The 15,467-nt window shown below is 36.8% G+C and overlaps 1 pseudogene; it reads right to left on the bottom strand.

The window, feature by feature from the left end:
• Positions 1–9,566: 9,566 nt before the first annotated feature.
• LOC118027015 lies at positions 9,567–10,206 on the bottom strand (annotated as a pseudogene).
• Between the last annotated feature and the right edge of the window lie 5,261 nt (positions 10,207–15,467).

The raw sequence follows: 15,467 nt of genomic DNA, 5'->3' as shown, positions 1-15,467 counted from the left end.
ATGTTAGACAGTGTTCCTATAAACAGCCCTCCCCTGTTTCACCACACTCAGGCTACGCTCTATTCCCCTGCCCCACCCTGCTCTGTGCTGGCTCTGTCTTTTGAAATGTTCAGCCAAAGCCACACCTCCACCTTTTCTACTTTGTCCTCTTTGTCTTAGTTCTCCAACCATCATCTCTTTCCTGTTAAACCTCTGTCTTGTCTTTCAAATCCATTGCTTTTCTGTTTTATAAACTTTGTTCTATAGAATACAACTCTTTGTCCAAAATGAAGGACTAAAGTACCTTCCTAGTGATAGGAAAAGGCACTGGTGAGAAAAAGGGTAGAGATGCACTGTTGCATTACTGCTCAAAGAGGTAAGAGCTGTTACTAGAAGCTCTGATAGAAATAGGGATATGGAAAATAAATATAACAAATGAAAGTGTGAGAAGCTAGACTGGCTGAAATTTCTTTCTTTCATTCTTTCTTTCTTTCTCTTTCTTTCTTTCTTTCTCTTCCTTCCTTTCTCTTTCTTTCTTTCTCTTTCTTTTCTTTTCTTTCCTTCCTTCCTTCCTTCCTTCCTTCCTTCCTTCCTTCCTTCCTTCCTTCCTTCTTTCCTTTCTTTCCTTTCTTTCTTTCTTTCTTTCTTTCTTTCTTTCTTTCTTTCTTTCTTTCTTTCTTTTTCTTTCTTCTTCTTTTCTTTCTTATGTGTTACCTTGACAAGATTTAATTCTTTTTGATGGATAATATTCCATTGTATATATACCACCTCTTCTCTATCCATTCATCAATGAATGGAGACTTGGGCTCTTTCCATAGTTTGGCTATTGTTGATAATGCTGCTATAAACATCAGGGTGCATATGCCCCTTCAAATCAGTATTTTTGTATCCCTTGGGTAAATAAATGCCTAGTAGTACAAATGCTGGATCATAGGGTAGTTCTATTTTTAGCTTTTTGTGGAACCTCCATACCGATTTCCAGAGTGGCTGCACCAGTTTACATTCCCACCAACAGTGTAAGAAGGTTCCTCTTCCTCTGCATCCTCATCAATATCTGTTGGTTCCCATCTTGTTGATTTTAGGCATTCTGGCAGGTGTGAGGGTGATATCTCATTGTAGTTTTGATTTGTTATTTCCCTGATGATGAGTGATGTTGAGCATCTTTTCATGTGTCTATTAGCCATCTGTATGTCTTTTTTGGAAAAATGTCTACTCATGTCTTCTGCCCATTTCTTAACTGGATTATTTGTTTTGGGGTGTTGAGTTTGATGAGTTCTTTATAGATTTTGGATACTAACCCTTTAACAGATATGTCATTTGCAAACATCTTCTCCTATTCCAAAGTTTGTCTTTTGATTTTGTTGATTGTTTCCTTCATTCTGCAGAAGGTTTTTATCTTGATGAAGTCCTAATAGCTCATTTTTGTTTTTGTACCCCTTGCCTCCATAGACGTATCTAGTTAAGAAGTTGTTATGGCCAATGTCAAAGAAGTTGTTGCCTGTGTTCTTCTCTAGGATTTTGATGGACTCCTGTCTCACATTTAGGTCTTTCAACCATTTTGAGTCTATTTTTGTGTGTGGTGTAAGGAAATGGTCCAGTTTTATTCTTCTGCATGTAGCTGTCCAGTTTTCCCAACACCATTTGTTGAAGAGACTACCTTTTTCTTCTTTCCTGCTTTATTGAAGATTACTTGACCATGTAATTTTGGGTCCATTTCTGGGTTTTCTATTCTGTTCCATTGATCTATGTGTCTGTTTTGTGCCAGTACCATACTGTCTTGATCACTACAGCTTTGTAGTATAGCTTGAGGTCCAGAACTATGATGCCTACAGCTTTGCTTTGCTTTTTCGGGGTTGCTTTGGCTATTCTGTGTCTTTTGTGGTTCCATACACATTTTAGGATTGTTTGTTCTAGTATTGTGAAAAATGTTGGTAGTATTTTGATAGGGATTGCATTAAATGTGTAGATTGCTTTGGGTAAAATAGACATTTTAAAAATGTTTTTTCTTCCAATCCATGAGCATGGAATGTTTTTCCATTTATTTGTGTCATCTACAATTTCTTTCATAAGGGTTCTATAGTTTTCAGAGTATAGATCTTTTACCTCTTTGGTTCGGTTTATTCCTAGGAATCTTATGGTTTTTGGTGCAATTGTAAATGGGACTGATTCCTTGATTTCCCTTTCTCCTCTTTCATTATTGGTGTATAGAAATACAACAGATTTCTGTACATTGATTTTGTATCTTGTGACTTTACTGAATTTGTGTATCAGTTATAGCAATTTTTTGGTGGATTCTTTATGGTTTTCTACATAGAATATCATGTTGTCTGCAAATAGTGAAAGTTTTACTTTTTTCTCGTCAATTTGGATGCCTTCTATTTCTTTTTGTTGTCTGATTGCTAAGCCTAAGACTTCCACTATTATGTTAAATAACATTGGTAAGAATGGATATCCCTATTCTTGTTCCTGACCATAGAGGAAAAGCTCTCAGTTTTTCACCATTGAGGATGATATTAGCTGTGGGTGTTTTGTATATGGCCTTGATGATGTTGAGATATGTTACCTCTATCCCTACTTTGTGGAGGGTTTTTATCAAAAATGGATGCTGTACTTTGTTAAATGCTTTTTCTGCAACTATTGAGAGGATCATATGGTTCTTATTCTTTCTTTTACTAATGTGATGTATCATGTTGATTGATTTACAAATATTGGACCACCCTTGCAGCCCAGGAATAAATCACACTTGATCGTAGTGAATGATTCTTTCAATGTACTGTTGGATCCTATTGGCTAGTATTCTGGTGAGAATTTTTACATCCACGCTCATCAAGGATATTGGCCTTTAGTTCTTTTTTAGTGAGGTCTTTTTCTGATTTTGGAATCAAGGTAATGCTGGCCTTGTAAAATGAGTTTGGAAGTTTTCCTTCCATTTCTATTTTTTTGGAACAATTGAGAAGACTAGGTATTAACTTTTCTTTAAATGCTTGGTAGAATTCCCCTGGGAAGCCATCTCACCCTGGAGTTTCTGTTTGTTGGAAGATTTTTGATTACTGATTCAATTTCTTTGCTGGTTATCTATTCAGTCTGTTCAAGTTTTCTATTTCTTCCTGTTTCAGTTTTGGTATTTTACATGTCTCTAGGAATTTATCCATTTCTTCCAGATTGCCCAATTTATTGGCATATAATTGCTCATAATACTCTATAATTATTTTTATTTCTGTGGTGTATGTTGTGATCTCTCCTCTTTCATTTGTGATTTTATTTATTGGGGTCCTTTCTCTTTTCTTTTTAATAAGTCTGGCTATGGGTTTATCAATTGTATCAATTCTTTCAAAGAAACAGATCATGGTTTCATTGATCTGTTCTACTGGGTTTTTTGTTTGTTTGTTTCTATATCATTTACTTCTGCTCTAATCTTTATTATTTCCCTACTTTTTCTGGTTTTAGGCTTCATTTGTTGTTCTTTTTCTAGTTCTTTTAGGTGTAAGGTTAGGTTGGATATTTGAGATTTTTCTTGCTTCTTGAGATAGGCCTTTATTGATATATAATTCCCTCTTATGACTGCTTTTGCTGCATCCCAAAAGTTTTAGACCATCAGGTTTTCATTATCATTTGTTTCCATGCATTTTGTTTTTAATTTCTTCTTTAATTTCCACATTGTCCTTCTTTGGTAGAATGTTCCTTAACCTCCATGTATTTGCAGTCTTTCCAAATTTTTTCTTATCGTTGATTTGAAGTTTCCTAGCATTGTGGTCAGAAAATATGCATGGTATGATCTCAATCTTTTTGTACTTGTTGAGGCCTGATTTGTTACCCAGTATGTGATCTACTCTAGAGAATGTAGCATGTGCACTTGAAAAGAATGTGTTTTCTGCTGTTTTAGGGTGAAACATTGTGAATATATCTGTTAAGCCCATCTGGCCCAGTGTGTCATTCAAAGCCATTGTTTCCTTGTTGATTTTCTGCTTAGATGATATGTCCATTGAGGTAAGTTGGGTATTAAAGTTCCCTACTATCATTGCATTGTTATCAATGAGTTCCTTTATGTTTGTTATTAATTGTTTTATATATTTGGATGCTCCCAATTTGGGGGCATAAATATTTACAATTGTTAGATCTTGTTGGGTAGACCCCTTTATTATGATATAGTCCCCTTCTTCATCTCTCTCTTTTTAAAAAAAAAAAAAGATTTTATTTATTCATGAGAGACAGAGAAAGAGAGAGAGAGAGAGAGAAGCAGGCTCCCAAGGAGCAGGGAGCCCAATGCAGGACTCGATCCCAGGAATCATGACTTGAGCCGAAGGCAGATGCTTAACCATCTGAGCCACCCAGGCACCCTTCTTCATCTCTTATTACAGTTTTTTGGTTTAAAACCTAGTTTGTCTGATATAAGTATGGCTACTCTGGCTTTCATTAGTGTGATAAATGGTTCTTCATCCCGTCATTTCAATCTGCAGGTGTCTTTAGGTCTAAAATGAGTCTCTTTTAGGCAGCATATAGATGGGTCTTGTTGTTGTTTTATCCATTCTGACACATTATGTATTTGATTGGTACATTTAGTCCATTTACATTCAGAGTGATTATTGATAGATATGAATTTAGTGCCATTGTATTACCTGTTAAGTTGTTGTTTCTGGAGATTTTCTCTGTTCTTTTCTAGTCTTTGTTGCTTTTGGTCTTTCTTTCCCACTCAGAGAATCCCTTTAATATTTCTTTCAGGGCTGGTTTAATGGTCACAAACTCCTTTAGTTTCTGTTTGTCTGGGAAACTCTTTATCTCTCCTTCTATTCTGAATAACAGCCTTGCTGGTTATTTTTCCCATTCAGCACATTGAATATATTATGCCACTTTCTTCTGACCTTCCAAGTTTCTGTGGAGAGATCTGCTGCTAACCTTCTTTATCTCCCCTTGTAAGTTAGGGACTTCTTTTGTCTTGCTGCTTTTAGGATTTTTCTTTATCTCTGTATTTTCCAAATTTAACTACAATGTGTCTTAGTGTTGGCCTGCTTTTGTTGATTTTGATGGGAGTTCTCTGTGCCTTCTAGATTTGGATGTCTGTTTCCTCTCCCAGATTAGGTAAGTTTTCATTTATAATTTTCTCAAATAAACCTTCTGCTCCTTTTCCCTCTCTTCTTCTGGGACTCCTATGATACAAATGTTATTATGCTTTATGGAGTCACTGAGCTCCCTAAGTCTATATTCATGATCCAATACTTTTCTTTACCTCTTCTTTTCACCTTCATTATTTTCCATAATTTTATCTTCTATATCACTTATTCATTCCTCTACTTCTTCCATACTTGTAGTCATTACATCCAGTGGGTTTCACATCTCAGTTGTAGCATTTTTAATTTCATCTGACTAGTTCTTAGGTCTTTTATCTCTGCAGTAAGGGACTCCCTGGTGTCTTCTGTGCCTTTCTCAAGCCCAGCTAGTATCCTTATGATTGTTGCTTTAAATTCTGGATCAAGCATATTACTTATATCTGTTTCAGTTAGATCCCATGACCTTTTCTTGTTCTTTCTTTTGGGATGAATTCCTTCATCTTGGTATTTTGTCTAGGTCTTTGTCTTCTCTGTGTTAGGAAAGCCTGTTATGTTTCCTGCTCCTGAGAGTAATGGCTTTATAAAGAGGTCATATACTGTCCAAGGCCTGACACTTCAAGAAGTATCTCTGGTATATGCTGTGTGCACTCTGCTGCTGTGTTTTGGCTGCTCTTTCCCTCAGATCAGTCCTCTGTAGAGTTTCTCCTTGCCTGCAGTGGGGAGTGTTTGGACCTTGGCCAGTGTGTGGCATGTTTTAACTAGGTGTGCTCCAGCCTGCTTGGTAAAAGAGACCTTTTGTGGGGTGCATGTGTGGCTCAGTCAGTTAAGCATCCAACTCTTGATTTTTGCTCGGATATCATCTCAGGATCATGAGATTGAACTCTGTGTCCAGCTCTGTGCTCAACATGGAGTCTACTTGTCCCTCTCCCTCTGTTCCTCCTCATATTCTCTCTCTCTCTCAAATAAATAAATAAAATCTTTTTTTTTTAAAGTGAGTTTTTTATTCAAAAATAAAATAAAATAATAGATCTGATGCTATTTCTACTAGAGCTGAAGCTTTGCAGCACTCTATGGTCAGTAGACATGGTGCATGTGGTGGGGGGGATGTTTGTGCTGGTCTTCTAGGGGAGGGGCCTGCGGCACTGATTCTCAAGCACACTTGCCTGAGAAAGGCAGCACCTGCAGAATGCAGCAGGGTGGGGTTTGGGGTAAGGGATTTAGGCCAGAATTCTTGGTACTGTGCTACTTACTGAAGTTAGTTTATGCTGAGGAATGGAGGAGAGAAATGGCACCCACTGGCTCCTTTGTCCCCAGAGAGGCAATGCTACCTCTCCTAGATGCACTTTAAGAAGGGGGAACTGTCTCTCCCAGTACATCCCAGGGAATCCTCAGATTGTGCCATCTGTTACTGGTCCTCTGCCCTCCTTTTCCACAGGAGTACTGCAGCACCTGCAGGGATCCACACCAGCCATGCCGTAGACCTCTAAAACTCCAGTCTTGGAGGCTTGCTGGTTGTAAAAACTCACAAAAATCAGCCCCCTTGGTTTTCCCAGTCAGTGGCTTTTGGGAAGTGTTTTCCTTGTGCAATCCCCTACACACTGCACTCCCTCATGTCTCCATGACCAAGTCTTCATCCCTATTGCAGCACCCATGATCTGCCTCTCCCCCAAATCACTTCTCCATACCTCCTACCTTCCATAATGTGTCCTCTTCTCTCCCTCTAGTTGTGCAGTTTGTTTTGTCAGTCTTTGGATTGATTTCTTGGGTATTCAGAATGATTTGATATTTATCTAGCTGAGTTTGAGGGACCAGGCAACCATAGGGTCCTCCTACTACTCCACCGTCTTAGCTCCTCTTCAAGCTCCACTTCTAATTCTAGTTCTCCTGCTATTTCCACCACATCTGCAGTTACTTGCTCCAGTCTTAAAACCCTCAAAACCACCAAGAGGGTTGGAATTAAAGTTTCTAAATTCCTGTTTATGTTAATATTATGACTTCTTCCTATGAATCACAAAATCTTAATGGCATATTATAGTGAATCCTTTCCAGAGGTTTTCAATTTGCTTTGTATGGATCCATCAGAGAAATCACTATCTATGGCAGCTATGCCCTTATGAACTGTATTTCTTCAATAAGAAGACTTGAAATTTGAAATTACTCCTTGATCCCTGGGCTGCAGAATGGATGTGTTAACAGTCATGAAAACAACATGAATCTTGTTATACACCTTCATCAGAGCTCTTGGGTGAACAGGTGCATTGTCAATGAGCAGTAATATTTTGATTTTTTTTTTTTTTTTTGTCTAAGCAATAGGTCTGAAAGGTGGGCTTACAATAGTCAGTAAATCATATTGTAAACAGATGTGTTGTTATCCAGACTTTGTTGTTCCATTTATAGAGCACAGATAGAGTAGATTTAGCATAATTCTTAAGGGCCCAAGGATTTTCATAATGGCAAATGAGCATCAATGGTAAATGAGCATATATGAACATAAATTGACAATGAGCATAAAGTTGCCAGCTGCACTAGCCACTAATAAGAATCAACCTGCTCTTTGAAGCTTTGAAGCCAGGATTTGACTTCTCCTGTATAGGTATGAAAGCCTTAAATGACATCTTCTATCTATTGAAGTCTGTTTTGTCTGCATTGAAATCTGTTGTTTAGTGTAGCCACCTTCATTAATTACCTTAGCTATATCTTCTGAATAACTTGATGCAGCTTCTACATCAGTATTTGCTGCCTCACCTTGTACTTTTATGTTACGGAGAGTCTTCTTTCTTTAAACTTCATGAACTAACCTCTGCTAGCTTCCAACTTGTCTTCTGCAACCTCCTCACCTCTCTCAGCCTTCATAGATTGAAGAGAGTTAGGGCTTTGCTCTGGATCTGGCTTTGATTTAAGGGAATGTTGTGGCTGATTTGATCTTCTATTCAGACCACTGAAATTTTCTCCATATCAGCAATAAGGCTCTTTCACTTTCTTATCCTTCTTCTGTTCAATGGAATAGCACTTTTAATTTCCTTCAAGAACATTTCCTTTGCCTTCACTAACTTATTTGGCTGTTTGGTGCAAGAGGTCTTGTCTTAGCTTTGACATGCCTTCTTCACTAAACTTAATCATTTTTGGTTTTTGATTTAAAGTGAGGGACATGTAACTCTTTCTTTCACTTGAACACTTAGGGTTATTAATTGGTCTAATTTTAATATTGTTGTGACTCAGGGAATAGAGAGGCCCAAGGAGAGGGAGAGAGATGAGGGATTGGCTGGTCTGGGGAGGAGTGATCACACACTCAACATTTATTAAGTTTGCTATCTATGTGGGTTCAGTTGGTGGCACCCAGAACAATAATAGTAACATCAAAGATCACTGAACACTGATCACCATAACAAATATAATAATAATGAAAAAGTTTGAAATATTGTGAGAATTACCAAAATGTGACACAGAGAAAGGAACTGAGTGAATGCTTTTGGAAAAATTGCACCAATAGACTAGCTCTATGTAGGGTTGCCACATACCTTTGATTTGTAAAATATGCATTATCTGTGAAGCACATTAGAGCAGAGCTCAATAAAGCGAGGTGTGTCTGTATAATTTGAATAATAAATGTCTATGATGTAATAAATTTAGAATAACAATTAACTATAATTTAAGAATAATAGAAGGAGAATATCCAGGATGCTGAAACAATAAGATCTGGTGCTTAAAGTTACATTGTTTCAGTGTTTCCTAAAGCATGAATAGAATGTGTATATGCATGGCCTTTAACAGTGTAACAGAATGAAACATCACTTTCAAAACAGATTTGATAAAAATGAAGTAATTTCAGAGTACAGAATGACTAAAAACTCCCTGCTAATACCTGTGATTCTGCACTCAAGCACCATAGTACAGCCTGTAAGACCATGAGCATCAGGCCGTCCTGAGCAATGTATAAGATTTGCTGGAAACACAGCTCTTTGAGAGATGTCTGAAGATGTAAGCACAAAATCCTTGCTCCACTAGAGAGCACTAATGACCAAACTTATTGCTGAAACTTTGGCAGAGATAATTTCACTTTTTTTAAGTCTCCTCAATACAACTTAACCGTTTGAACTAATTTCCATGAAGGAGAAAAGTTCTAATATATGTGTGATGAAAATAACATCTTTAATAGAGAAGAGATTTAGTATTCTGTGTCACATTATAGTATCTGACAAAAAGAATATGGAAGTAGATCACAAAATCATTAATATTACCCCTCCCTCTTTTTTAATTTCTAAACTCCACAGAGCACCATAGGACTTAAAAATTGCAAACAATGTAAACACCAGACAAGGAAAGTGATAAATATGCCTGGGTGGAATGTGGCATCATTATACTCCCGAAAATGCTGATGTGATATTGGCCAATTATGTTATGCTCTCTCCTTTACCAAATAGCAAATGTGTATTTTCTGTGGTTCATAGTATATCTTAAAGCACTCCCATAGTTTTTAGATACCAAAATAATCCAAGAACAATACCCAGATTATTATGTCATTATAGAACTACAAAACCCCTGGGTATAAGTGATGCTGGTGGGTATTAAAGACATCACATTTCATCAACACAAAACTAAAATAAAATAGCAGAAAAAAAAAGAACTGAAAAAATAGCAAAAAATAGCAAAAAAATTTAAATTTTTAGCTAAAATGATTTTTTACCCTTATTTGCATTTATTTTATGTCGAATTTATTCACAGGATGTAAGCTTTTGTTTCTTCAGTTTCTTCAGGGATATCTTCTTCTGTGCAATCTGTTCCTGTGACTTGGAAACCATTTGTTCTTTTTCATAAGATTACCTCAATGTGTCAGGGCAAGATCATATATGGGTTAATCTGCCCATGATGTCTATCAGTGGGCAGCACATCATGGGAGTTTTAGTTCACTTACAAGTGCTCAGTGATCAGAGAATCTACATCTAAACCATCAAGTTCAGTATTCCTCTGACCCTGTGCCCACCCAACTGGTTGCATGGGCATACATACCAGCTCCACCATTATAATGATGTGTTAGCTTCTGCAAAATAATACTTTTCAGATACTTGGTGGCTTTTAGATGCGTACCCTCAATGGCCTGGGCAATTTCACAGATGCTCTTAAAGTGAACACAAAGACTTGAAACTCTTGATTTGCATGATTTTGTGCAGTTTTCTGGGTTAAGTGAATAGCAAAGTGTTTTCAGGAATCACCTTAGGCCACTTGTGGGAAGAGCAAAATGAAATATTTTTGAAGAACATATTTTTTATTTCATCATGGGAAACTTTGAGAAATAGTGTTCTGTTGAGAAGTCTTGTATAGAAATTTTTTTGGTTGCCAAACAGAGTCAAAATCCCAGATAATAATTAGGAACTAAAACTTTCTATAGATAAATGAGTATTGGATATAGAATTTCTCAGGCTTGGTTGTATATCTACTCAGGATCTTGGTTGTGTTCTCCTTCCCTCTCCTCCATGTCTCACACATATTTCATAGTTGGCTCCACACTTCCTCCTCAAATCTGTTCTCTCTTCTATATTTCCATTTTCATTGAGATACATCAATCCATTCAATCTATTCAATCCATTCAGCTAGAAAAATGTGTCATCACTCTGTCTCCAACCAACTAGCCAAGTCCTAGTGATTCTGCTTCTTAAAACCTCCCTCAATCCTTTCGTCTCATTTCTAGCCTCCCTATGATACCTTTAGTTAGGTCCTCACTTCTCTCATTTGGATTTAGATATTATTACTCAGTTTATCTGTCTGCTTCCAGTCTCCTCCCTTCCAAATTTACCCTCCCTATTAGCATAAGTGTTTCCTCTTACAACTAAGTGTCAGTCATTCTCTACTTAAATAGTCAAAATCTTGTATGGCTCCTTGCCGCCTGTGACTGTGCTCTTTATATTTTTTAATATTATAGTATGTTGTAATAAGTGCTAGAATTGACATACGTAAGATATGTCAGTGTTGCAAAAGTGGGTGAAATCAACATTAATCTGTTATGATGCAAAACCTCCTGTGTGCCCCACTGCTTGGGGCACACCCTTGGGACAGAGGACATTTTACAAAGGAGTGGATGCCTAATTAAGCTGAGACTAGAACACAGGCTTTAGAGTCAAACAGTCAAAAATTCAAATTTCTGACTTACCATGTACAAGATGTGTATTTGAGCAAGTCATTATACCTTTCTAAGTCCAGCTTTTCACCTATAAAATGGAGATTATTATGCCAATATTACAGAGTTTCTGTGATGATTCATTAAGGCAATTGATTTAATGCCCTGAACACAGTGCTTAGTGCATAGTAGGTATTCATAACTGTTTTACTTATCTCTGTAAAGACAAGTAGGAATACAAGAGAATGCCTTACAATGAAAAGTTATTTCAAGCAGGAAAAAGCACACAAAATGGTTTATCTAAGTAAAAAAAAAAATATGACCCATTTGAGAAATTTCAAGTGACTAAGGAGCTTAAAAGGGGGGAAAGGAAGAATATGGGAGTTGAAAAGAAAGCAATGGCTTGTTTATGGAGGGCCTTATGTTCTATTTTACCCTTTGTCTCTTTTTCTCTATTGATATCTTCAAGCCTTTTCAGCTTTCTTGTCATTTTCACTCCCTTCATAACTAAGCCTAGGAACTTAAGAGACCAAAGTCACCATTTCTACTTCCTCAAGTCACTTCATTCTAGCATCTAGCTTCACCACCCACTGACATCATCATCATCAACACCACTAACAACTTAATGGCCACATCAAGTGGACACTTGTCAGCCCACGGTCTTCCTGAACTCTTTGAAGGATTTTGCTTTATTACTCACCTTCTGGAAGGTCACTTCCTTCTTGGTTTCACTTACTTCTTTCAGTTTTATTTTTATCTCTCTGGACCTTCCTTTTCAATCTCTTTCAAGAGATGTTAATCCTCTGTTATCTCTTGAATATGAGATTCTGTCCTTGGATCTCTCCTGTCTTCATTCTGGTTCTCTCTTGTAAAACTTATCCTCAAAGCGATTTCAGGTATCCACTAAGTACTTAAGATTCTCAAATCTAATATATATCTACAGCCCACACCTCTCTACTTGTAATTTCCATCTCCCCAGTAGACTACTTTCTGTAAGGGCCCAGATCATATCATTCTTGTTCACTCCTCTGAATTCCTGTCTAACTGTGATAGACTGCCTTTCTGTTCTCAATTATTTGCATCCTGATGTATTCACACCCTTTACCATATGACTTTATAGTGCCTCCTTTAAAGACAGCACACGTTTGGGGCCCCATGGTGACCCAGTCAGTGAGCATCAGACTCTTGGTTTCAATTCAGGTCATGATCTCAGGGTCATGAGATCAAACCCTGCATTGGGCTCCGACCTCAGCAAAAAGTCTGCTAAAGTTTCTCTCTCTCCTTCTCTCTAAAGTGAATAAATAAATCTTAAAAAAAAAAAAAAAAGACATCACACTTTCCCTAACACATTTATATTAGACTTATGGAAGTGACTTGTGTTGACTAATATGGGCGGAAGTAACAGTATATCTGTTCAAACCTAGTCATAAGAGGTGTCATGTATTCCTACTCTCCCCTCTGTAAGCTTTCAGATTCTGTCAAGTGTTTCTACTGAGAAACCAGTGTCCTTCCACCCTCAGACCCAGAATGAATCTGGTGAAGCAGAGCCATCCCAGCCACCCTACAGATGTGCAGAGTGAGGCAGAACAGCTCCAGCCAACCTACAGTCTTGTGAATGAGATAACAAATAAGTATTTTTTAAGCTGTTGAATTTCAGGGTGATTTGTTACACAGTATCTTCGTAATTACAGCTAAGAAAGAGACTAGCTACAGTTCAATCCTTGTGATGGGAGGATAGACAGAGAACATAGGAACAAATGCAGATAGATTTATAGATTTGATGCTGTAGTGTTGAGGGAGTTTTTGCCTGATTACTTCTATTTCCTCCATGGAGAGTGAAGAGACATAATTAATTGAGAAGTGGACTGGGTACAGGAGGAAGGGTGAGAAGAAATTGAAATTATAAAAGTCTTGAAAGATGGGGATGCATGGTATGGGAAAACAGTTGGCTTTTCAAGCAGCCTAGTACATTTATTCATAAGTTTATCAACCATATGAATTTTGACTTTTGTGACTCATTTTTATGTTAGCTACTTACTTTTTAAAATGTGAATTTTATAATTTTCTTTTGTATTTGTGTAAGTTTTTTTCATATGTGAAGATTCTATGCTTTAGCATGTTCCTTATAAATATTTTTCCTTTTGGGAGCTTGCCTTATACTTTTGTTCATAATCTTTGGCATAGAAAATATTTTATCTTATTTATATAACACAGAGGATGTTTGATTTAAAATGGTTAAGTCTATCCATCTCTCCCTGTGTTTTATTTTCCATGCTTCCATTGGAAATTCTGTAGAAAGTTCAGGAAAGTAAAGATTTTTTTTAGCACTAGAGAATTTTAGAACTAGAAGCCATCATTTTCACATAATGAATTTCATTGAGGAAGATGAGGTTTAGAAAGGTGAGGAGAGTAACTCAGCAAGTGGTACAGCCTAGGGGAGAGAGCAGTTCTGCCTGACTCCCGGGCAGCATATGATATTAACTGACAGTCCCAGTCCCATCTCTTTTGATAATATCTAATATTCTAAAACTAGAAAGCCTCAAATTTCGCACACACTTTGTATGGCATATAGATTGTGAGAATAGAAAGATACCTTTGCTCGATGGATGATCTAGAGAATTAGATTTTGGGGACCAGTGCCTTTCTCCTGGTGCTATTGGACTGCAATTCCTATCTATGATACCTGCCCCTTATTATTACTTTCTGTGTCTCTGCAAAAGTGTTTCATGGATTCTTTTTAAATTGAACCTCAAACTGGACCAAAGATATTAGGCATTTATTTAAACATGGGGTAGAATTCAAATATCATTAAAAGTTTAAAACATAAGAGTAAGAGTGGGATTATCTGCTGTGAACCTAATTATAATATTGTTGGCTATATTAATGAAATTCTATGCAGGTTGTACTTTTGCAAGGAAGCTCACCTATATAATAGTATTTCCCTTCGGTTATTAGTGTAAAGAGGGGGGAAAAGGGAAATAATTTTTGAGAGTTTTAGCATGTAGAAACCAACACAGAGAGATTAGAATATGGTCCTAGGAGTAAGGAGATACTTTTGTCTATTTATGTGGACTTGAAAATAAGAGTTGCCCCTCAAAATCTTTCTTGATGAAAATTAGTCAGATATTAAGTAAACTTTCTAATTCACTAGTCACTTTGCAATAAGATCTTTAAGAAAACTGTTGAATCAGATGTTACAAAGAAAAACTTTTGTACTCTTACTCAAATATGTACCTCAGAAACAGGGGATCATCCTAATTGTCCTCAGTTGTTACATTTCAAAAATTTACCCAATGCTAGTCAGAAAAATTACAGCTGTTAATCCAGGCAGGTATAACTTCTTACACATGATATAAATCTCTAAACCTCTATCCCACTAACAAGAGCATAATAGCACTTTTACGAATAGCTTAAAACATTTCCATCTGGCAGAGGTTCTTACCAGGTTAGGAAATCTTCACTAGTCCTAATATTTACACTGCTATGATGATTATGCTTTCTTAGCTGTCAGTATCTGTATCCTGACAATAACATTCCTATGGATTATCACTTCCATTTTTATTAAAACTCTCCTTGTCAGAGAATTTTCCCTTTAATAAACATAGTCTGTCTTGATCTTTACTAATTAGCATAATGACTTGTGTGTGGATACCTGTATGTTTGTATGCACATGTGGATCCATGTGTACTTAAAAACCTTTGGTCTAGGTGAGCTTTGTTCTCTGAATCTGAGCAGCTGTTTTTCTTAGTTGTGTATACTTTTGTAAAAACAAGAGTCTACAGCTGATAAGAAATATATCCCAGAAAGGAGCAAGACCCTATCTGCTAAGCTTTTTATTTTTTTTCTGATTTTTCCTAACAAGAGTCTATTTTTACTTTCTATCCCTGATACTGAATAGAGCAGCTTGAATTTTATACAATGTATTTATGTAGCCAAAAGTAGAGGTGATAGGTGCAGGAGTAACTATGTGTTCTACTAGGCAACATGTAAAACAATGAGGTTATGATTAGCCTAGCAGCATATCTGTATCTGTGCAGGGTTTCTTAGTTGGGATATGGATGACATTTTGCAAAAACTGATTCATTATTGGGCTGAATTTGTAGGAATATCCACAGGTATAATACCATCCCCGATCACTGCCAACAAAATGCAAGTAATAACCCTCAGTCATTGTGAGAATCCAAAATGCCCCCACATATTTTTGCATGTTTCAAAGGGGGGCAGGTAACACCCCAGGTTGTTAAATAGAAGATTTCATAAAGATGTTATAGATATATTTAATAAAATTTTCCTAAGCAAATTCTTATTTTATTATTAGATCTTCTAATAAC

The sequence above is a fragment of the Mirounga leonina genome, unplaced genomic scaffold, assembly GCF_011800145.1.
Source record: "Mirounga leonina isolate KUSES-001 unplaced genomic scaffold, KU_Mleo_1.0 Mir_357, whole genome shotgun sequence".
In the NCBI taxonomy this organism is placed as follows: Eukaryota; Metazoa; Chordata; class Mammalia; order Carnivora; family Phocidae; genus Mirounga; species Mirounga leonina.
Note: the sequence above shows the minus strand (reverse complement) of the source record. Positions and strands in the feature narration are given on the sequence as shown.